General features: G+C 42.2%; 1 pseudogene; it reads left to right on the top strand.

Annotated features, from left to right (window-relative positions):
- The first annotated feature begins 1305 nt into the window (after positions 1-1305).
- Positions 1306-6394, top strand: LOC105489512 (EZH inhibitory protein-like; annotated as a pseudogene).
- The last annotated feature ends 500 nt before the right edge of the window (positions 6395-6894 follow it).

Raw genomic sequence — 6894 nt, forward strand, 5'->3', positions numbered from 1 at the left:
AAAATTCAGACCTAGTGACACAGAACTACCAGAGGAAACTGACAAAATCTTTAAACAGGTGGAGCATTAAGAGTTAAGAAAAATATAGTTTATGAAAAATAATCATATTATGTTCTAATTGTTTATGTCCCCTAATATTTACATATTGAAATTATAATCCTCAAGATGATTGGGTAGTAGGAGTATTAGGTATTAGGAGGTAAGGGATTAAGAGGTGGGGCCTTTGGCAGGTGCTTAGGTCATGAGGGCCTACGCTCATAAATGGGATTAGTGCACTTATAAAAGGAACCCCAGGGAACCAGCTCTCCCGTTACACCATATGATGACAGGAGGCACCATCTCTGAACCAGGAAGTAGACCTTCACCAGACTCCAAATATGCTAGTCTCTTGATCTCTGACTTGTAGTCTCCAGAACTGTGAGAAATAAATGTCTATTGTTTCATAACATCTATTGATTATCTTCTACTTTTGTGGGTCAGAGAGTCCTGATGTGCCTTAGCTGGGCCCTCTGCTCAGAGTTGCAGGGCTGCAATACATGTCTCTATTGGGCATTACTTCTTTCTAGAGCACAGTGTTCTCTTCTAAAACTATGCAACTGTTGGCAGAATTCAGTTCCTTGCAGTTGCAGAACCAAGGTCCCTGCTTTCTTGCTGACTGCTCCTAGCTCCTGGAGGCTACCTGGAGTTCCCTGGCACGTGGCTCTCACAGGCCTTTTCACAAGATGAAACCTTACTTTTAAAGTTCAAGAAGAAAATCTAGTCCTTAAGAACTATAAGACAGAATCTTCCATTATGTAAATAATCATGAGAATGGCTCTCTCCTATGCAGAAATCAAAAACACAGAAGTTAACATTCTACATATTAAGGTTCTGATTAATCCTATTGTGTCCAGAGTTGGATCCTTCCAGTGGGTTCATGATCTCGCTGACTTCAAGAATGAAGCCGTGGACCTTCCCGGGGAGTGTTACAGCTCTTAAACATGGTGTGTTCCGAGTTTGTTCCTTCAGATGTGTCCAGAGTTTCATCTTTCAGGTGGGTTTGTGGTCTCACTGACTTCAAGAACGAAGCTGCCGACCTTCGTGGTGAGTGTTACAGCTCTTAAAGGTGGTGCAGACACCAGAGTGAGTAGCAGCAAGACTTATTGTGAAGAGTGAAAGAACAAAGCTTCCACAGCAAAGGAAGTGGATCCCAGCAGGTTGCTGCTGCTGTCTGGGGTGGTCAGCTTTTAGTCCCTTGTCTCCACCCATGTCCTGCTGATTGGTCCATCCTACAGAGTGCTGATTGGTCCAATTTACAGAGTGCTGATTAGCCCATTTTACAGAGTGCTGATTGGTGTGTTTACAATCCTTTAGCTTGACACAGAATGCTGATTGGAGCATTTTTACAGAGTGCTGATTGGTGCATTTATAATCCTTTATCTAGACAGAAAAGTTCTCCAAGTCCAGACTGGACCCAGGATGTCCAGCTGGCTTCAGCTGGCTTCCTCTCTATCATGACACGTATTGAGCTAATCAACAAAATATTTACTTATACATGCTAGAAAGCACACTGACAACAAAGTTCACTGGTTGAAAATAAAGGGAGGAGTGGAGACACAGGCAATGCAAACGAAAGGAATGAAGAGGAGACATTAGAAATCAAATGAAGGTGGCATCATTATGCAGCTATGATGAAACAAAAAGGATCGAGTTTGATGCAGGCAGTGTCACAAAGAGCAAGACTTTTGCCATATTTATCTACCACATCTGGAAATTATAGAGAGTATTTGAGTGTATATGGATTGTGACACTTGAGAGAGATGATTAGGGAAAGGAATAGTTCATTAGGCCCTTCCAGTGTTTACCCATTGTTAATATGCACATGCTATCACATTTTACATCTGTGTCAACCTCTGTGATGGCGTCTGGGGGTCTAGAGGTAACTGCCTAAATGAAAAACATCCAATTCTCTATGCCTTAATTAGAAATGTTCTGACTGAAACCAAGAAAATGGTGCCCTGAATTGTAGACACATTTGTAGGTCTTTAAAAAATACATGTTATTTTGACTAGCGGCTGCATTCCTGCTCTCTGAGGGAAAACCTGACGTTATGGCCACCCAGTCAGGCATGGAGAAGGAGCAGATGCAGCAGGAGGGCGCGGTGGTCGGAGGGCAGAACAAAGAGGTTGCCCCTGTCTCTGGCGATGGCTGTGGGACCGGGAATCAAGATCTGGCCGCCTCTGTCCCACCGTCTCCGGCGACGCGTCTCCCTGGGGCAGCGCCGCCCTGAGGAGCGACACTGCTGTTTCCAACACCGCAGCCGCCACTGCCGCCGCCATTTTCGTGGCGGATGAGGGCCCGCGGCTGCCCTCCATGGCTGCCGTGCCGGGGAAGAGGCATTCTGACCTCCAAGGCTGCCGCAGGCCTCACCAAGTCCTTGGATGTGTGATGCCCCACGGGGACAGCCAGGCCGCTGTGGGGCCACCCCCAAAGGCCACTGGCCACGCCGACGAGCACCCGGCCCAGACCAAGAGACCCGGAAACAACCGTCATAGGAAGCAGCCTGGCTGTGACCAGACTGTCCCTGCTCAGAGGCCTCCAGGGCGGCGTCTGTTTCCTGGGCCTTTGCAGCCATCTTCTCCAGGGTCCCAGCCCAGCAGCCGTTGCCATTCCGGGGCTACTGTGTCGAGTCAGGCAACGCAGCCAGGCCCTGCACTCCTCAGCCATGCATCTGGGCCAAGCCCTGCTTGCCGAAGCCGCATCGCCCCGCCAGGTCCTGCTCTCCGCAGACGTGCATCTGGTTCAGGCCCTGCCATCCGACGCTGCACCACCCAGCCAGGTCCTGCTCTTCCCCGCCGCGCCACTCAGCCAGGCCCAGCTCGCCTTGGCAGTGCACCCGCGCCGGGCTATGATCTCCGCAGCCGAGCCACCCCGCCAGTCCCTGCTTTCCGCAGAGGTGCATCCGGGCCAAGCCCTGCCCTCCAACGCCGCGGCAACCCCCCATGCCCTGCCCTTCGCGGCCGCACAGCAAGGTCAAGCCCTGCTCCTCACAGCACCAGCATGACACCAGGCACTGTCCTCCGGAGCCGTTCCACCCAGCGAAGATCAGCCCTTCTCAGCCGCCGCTCTCCGCCTGGTTCAGCTGATGAGAATACTCTTTCCCATGGCGCTGGCTTACGACAGCTGGCCTTTCAGAGCAGCTCAGGCTCTTCTGATCCTGAGGTCCCAAGACGTACTTCCCCGCCTGGTTGGCATGCAGTCCGTATGCGTGCCTCCTCACCCTCACCCCCTGGGAGGTTCTTCCTTCCCATCCCTCAGCAATGAGAGCTCCTCCTCCTCTGGTGCTTCCAACTCCTCCTCCCAGCTAAGTTTTCTGGGCAGAGTTCCTCTTCCTCTTCCCCCAGGTTTTGGGGCCTGAGATCTATCTCCACTCTTAGCCCTGATAGCCTTAGGCGTGCCTTGATGCCAGAGCTTTATGTTCCGAGCCCTGCCCTTCCAGGAGAGCAGGCTGAAAGAAAGCACAGCACACCCCACTACACCACCTGAGCTGTGACGCTCTGTGAGCATCATCTAAGATTCGCAGAAGGAATCAACATCTACCCACTTTGTGAATGACCTGCCTGCCCTGTGGTTACCTGTGAGGTCTCCCAAAGTTTCAGCCATTAACCAAAATCCTGAGTAGTTTTGAAGCCTCCCCTCCCCATAACTCCCTCACATAGCATTTACCTGCTGTTGGCCTTTGATTCTGGGCTACCTTCTTTCTCAAGAGAGTTTGCCTTTGCCCTTGAGCTGAGATTTCTATTTTCCAAGTTGCCTCTCCATAGTGAAATATTTTAATTAGTAAAATAAAAGTGTTGGTTTTGTTTTAAAAATATATGCATTTTATTGAAATATAATGAATTAATATTTGGCATATGGAAAAAGTGTTGGTATGTTTGCTTATATAGTCATATGATCTACAATTATAAACAGGAGCTTAATCAACCTCAGGTGAACTTCAGTGACTCCAATTCGCCTACCTACCTCACTGGATGTATCTGGAGAGCCATCTATCGTATAATACTGGAAATTGCTACCTAAGCTTTATTTCACTTTGGACCATTCTAGATACAGTGGATAAATGATAATAGATTGGTGAGAGATGGATGGTATATAGATAGACAAAATGCTTCAAAAATTGAAAACGATATGCTACCATAAACTTTTACTGAACGTGTGATAGGATATTACTTTCGTTATAGGTTCAAAAATCTTAACTATGTACTAATTGTTTAGATAAATCAATTTGCAAAAAATCATTTAGTGAACTGACCAATTAGGGAAAGAAAAAGTCACAGAAAGTCAATTCAGCACAAATCCGGTACCAATACAGTACAAGTTGTAAAGGCATGCTTCTAATCTTCCACATTATTTGAAGAATGCATTTGGGCAAATTACTTAAACTCTTTCTGCCTCACTTTACTTATCTCTACGGGTGGTAAAATAGGACCTCCACATTGGATTATTTTTGATGATTAAAGCCTAGTTATTTTTAATTTACAAAATGATCATTACCAAAAATTTATTCACAAAATTACTCTGTCAACTACTTTCTTATTCACTGTGGCATGGGATATTTTACTACCTGTGATATTCTTTAAAATCATCACATAGCTTAATATAACTAATATTAGTATAGCTGAAATTATTTTGCCACTGCAGAACAAAATTTAGTTAATTCCAGAGTATAATTTTCAGTACTTTGGGAAGTATGACATTGTGAAATGAGAGTTATATAGATATTTTTTGAAATTCAAGGATAATACATGAAGCAAGTTTCTTTCTCCAATAGATTTTCACAATATTTAATGTCTGTTTTTTCTTATTTACTGTCTTCTTAGCTTGCTTGATAGAAACACTACTTAGTATGTCATTTAAGCATATGAAATATGCTCAGTATTTGGAAGCAGAAATAAACGTACTTTTATATTATCATTTTATTCAATAAAACAGGGACAATTTTGGCTACTGAACAAATATAACACAGTTGCTAAGATCAAAGAGCTATTGGGAAATTGAAACCTCAAAAGGATATTCAAAACAATTTGAAACCTGTTGAACTAGTAATCTGTAAACTTTATAAGCATGTAACATATACAAAATTTTGGTGAATCAAAATTTTGTTCAATTAGTTTTTAGTGAACTGGTATTCATTGAATTGATTTTAGCTCAATACATGTCTGATTCACAGGATTTCCCACACACACGTACATACACCCATACCATCCACACTTACAACATTAGAAGAACTAAAATTTGAAGGTTTGGTATGAGTCATACTGCAAATATGTTATTATCCATGTTACTGATATTCTCATTGCTTAAGAGTGTAAAGGTCATTTCTTCTCATAGTGCAGCATGGATATATTCTTTCCATCCTTTGTCAAGCAGAGACAAAGTTATCTTAGTCATGAAGGTGAGGATCAGAGAGATAAAGTCATGATATAGTTGGGAGACACCCAACCATTGAGAAATTTCCAGAAATAAAGATTTTAGTTTTGTAATTATTTCCAAATAATGAAACAAGGAAAATAAGCACCTTCTTTTAGATGATTGGAGGTGGAGAATGCCACTTTTAATAGTCTTCCCAAAGACTATGGTGAACTACTGGGCACTATAAGAAACCAGATGAAAAACACTGGCAGTCATTGTAGACATTTTTTAAAAGGTGATTTTCTAGACCATTACTGAAGCTGATTAATTCCAGGAATTGTGCTAATGACAACTTGTGGCAAAGGTAAGGTTTTGTGATTAATGATAGTGATGGATTTAAACATGGAATTAGAAAACATTTGACTTCAATATTACACCTGATGGTGTAACTTGCTCTAACATTTTTAACATGAATTGGGAAAATAGATTTGTTGGACACAGGGCTGTACAAACCTTCATTTTATAGAAAGAGCAGTATCACCAAAGCACAATTAACAGAATATGCTGTGTAAGAATCAAATCCTGGACATTAAGCTAGATGAACTGACAGCATGAAACTTTTGGACTATTTTTCCCAGCATAGATTAAGTTTGTTCTTTGTGTGGGAAAAAGGACACAGAAAAATATTTGAAGACCAGCAAGAAGGAATGTAGCATAGACAAGAAGTGTTTACTAAGGAAACCATGTTTCCCTCCATTACTCATCCATCATTCTCTGATATGTGTTTTTCTAGTAAGTCTTAACCTATAATTTATTTTCAACCTTTACAAATTAATTATTTATGATTTTTGAACTGGTTTTATGCTTTCTATTCATTTCTTTACATTTTCCCTCTCTTTTATGTTTTTATGGCTTACGTTGGTTTTTTAGTTCTTGTGTTTTAATTTAGTCTTCATTGATGAAATATTTTCTATAATTTCAAATTGTAATTGGGTATGTATGATATTTTCTTCACATCTTTTTTCTTAATCTTTATTAAAATGTTGATTATTTTCTAATTATGCTTTTTTGGATTATAGATTTTTTGTTCTATTAATATATTTAGATGTTCTTCAAATACTTTCCAACATATGTGCTCATTTTCTGTTTTGGTGTCACATTTTTATAATCCTTGCAATATTTCAAAATTTTTATTATTATTATATTTGTTATGGTGATCTGTGATCAGTGACCCTGGATGTTGTAATCAAACCCAAGTTCAACTGCTCACCTGTCAAAAGCCAAACACAGGAGAGGAGCAATGGTGGGAGGAAAGCAGGTTTATCTGGAGAGCCAGTAATCTGAGAAGATGGTGGACTATTGTCCTAAAGTACTGTCTTAAGTAAGAGCATATTTCAGGGCCTTTTTATTTTAAGGCTAGGCAAAGAGAAAGAGGTTGTTTTAAGAGGTGACTAACAACCACAGACATCTGGGCACCAGTGAGCGTTTGAGTAGACTGGGAAT

This window comes from Macaca nemestrina, chromosome 6, assembly GCF_043159975.1.
Source record: "Macaca nemestrina isolate mMacNem1 chromosome 6, mMacNem.hap1, whole genome shotgun sequence".
NCBI classification, from domain to species: Eukaryota; Metazoa; Chordata; class Mammalia; order Primates; family Cercopithecidae; genus Macaca; species Macaca nemestrina.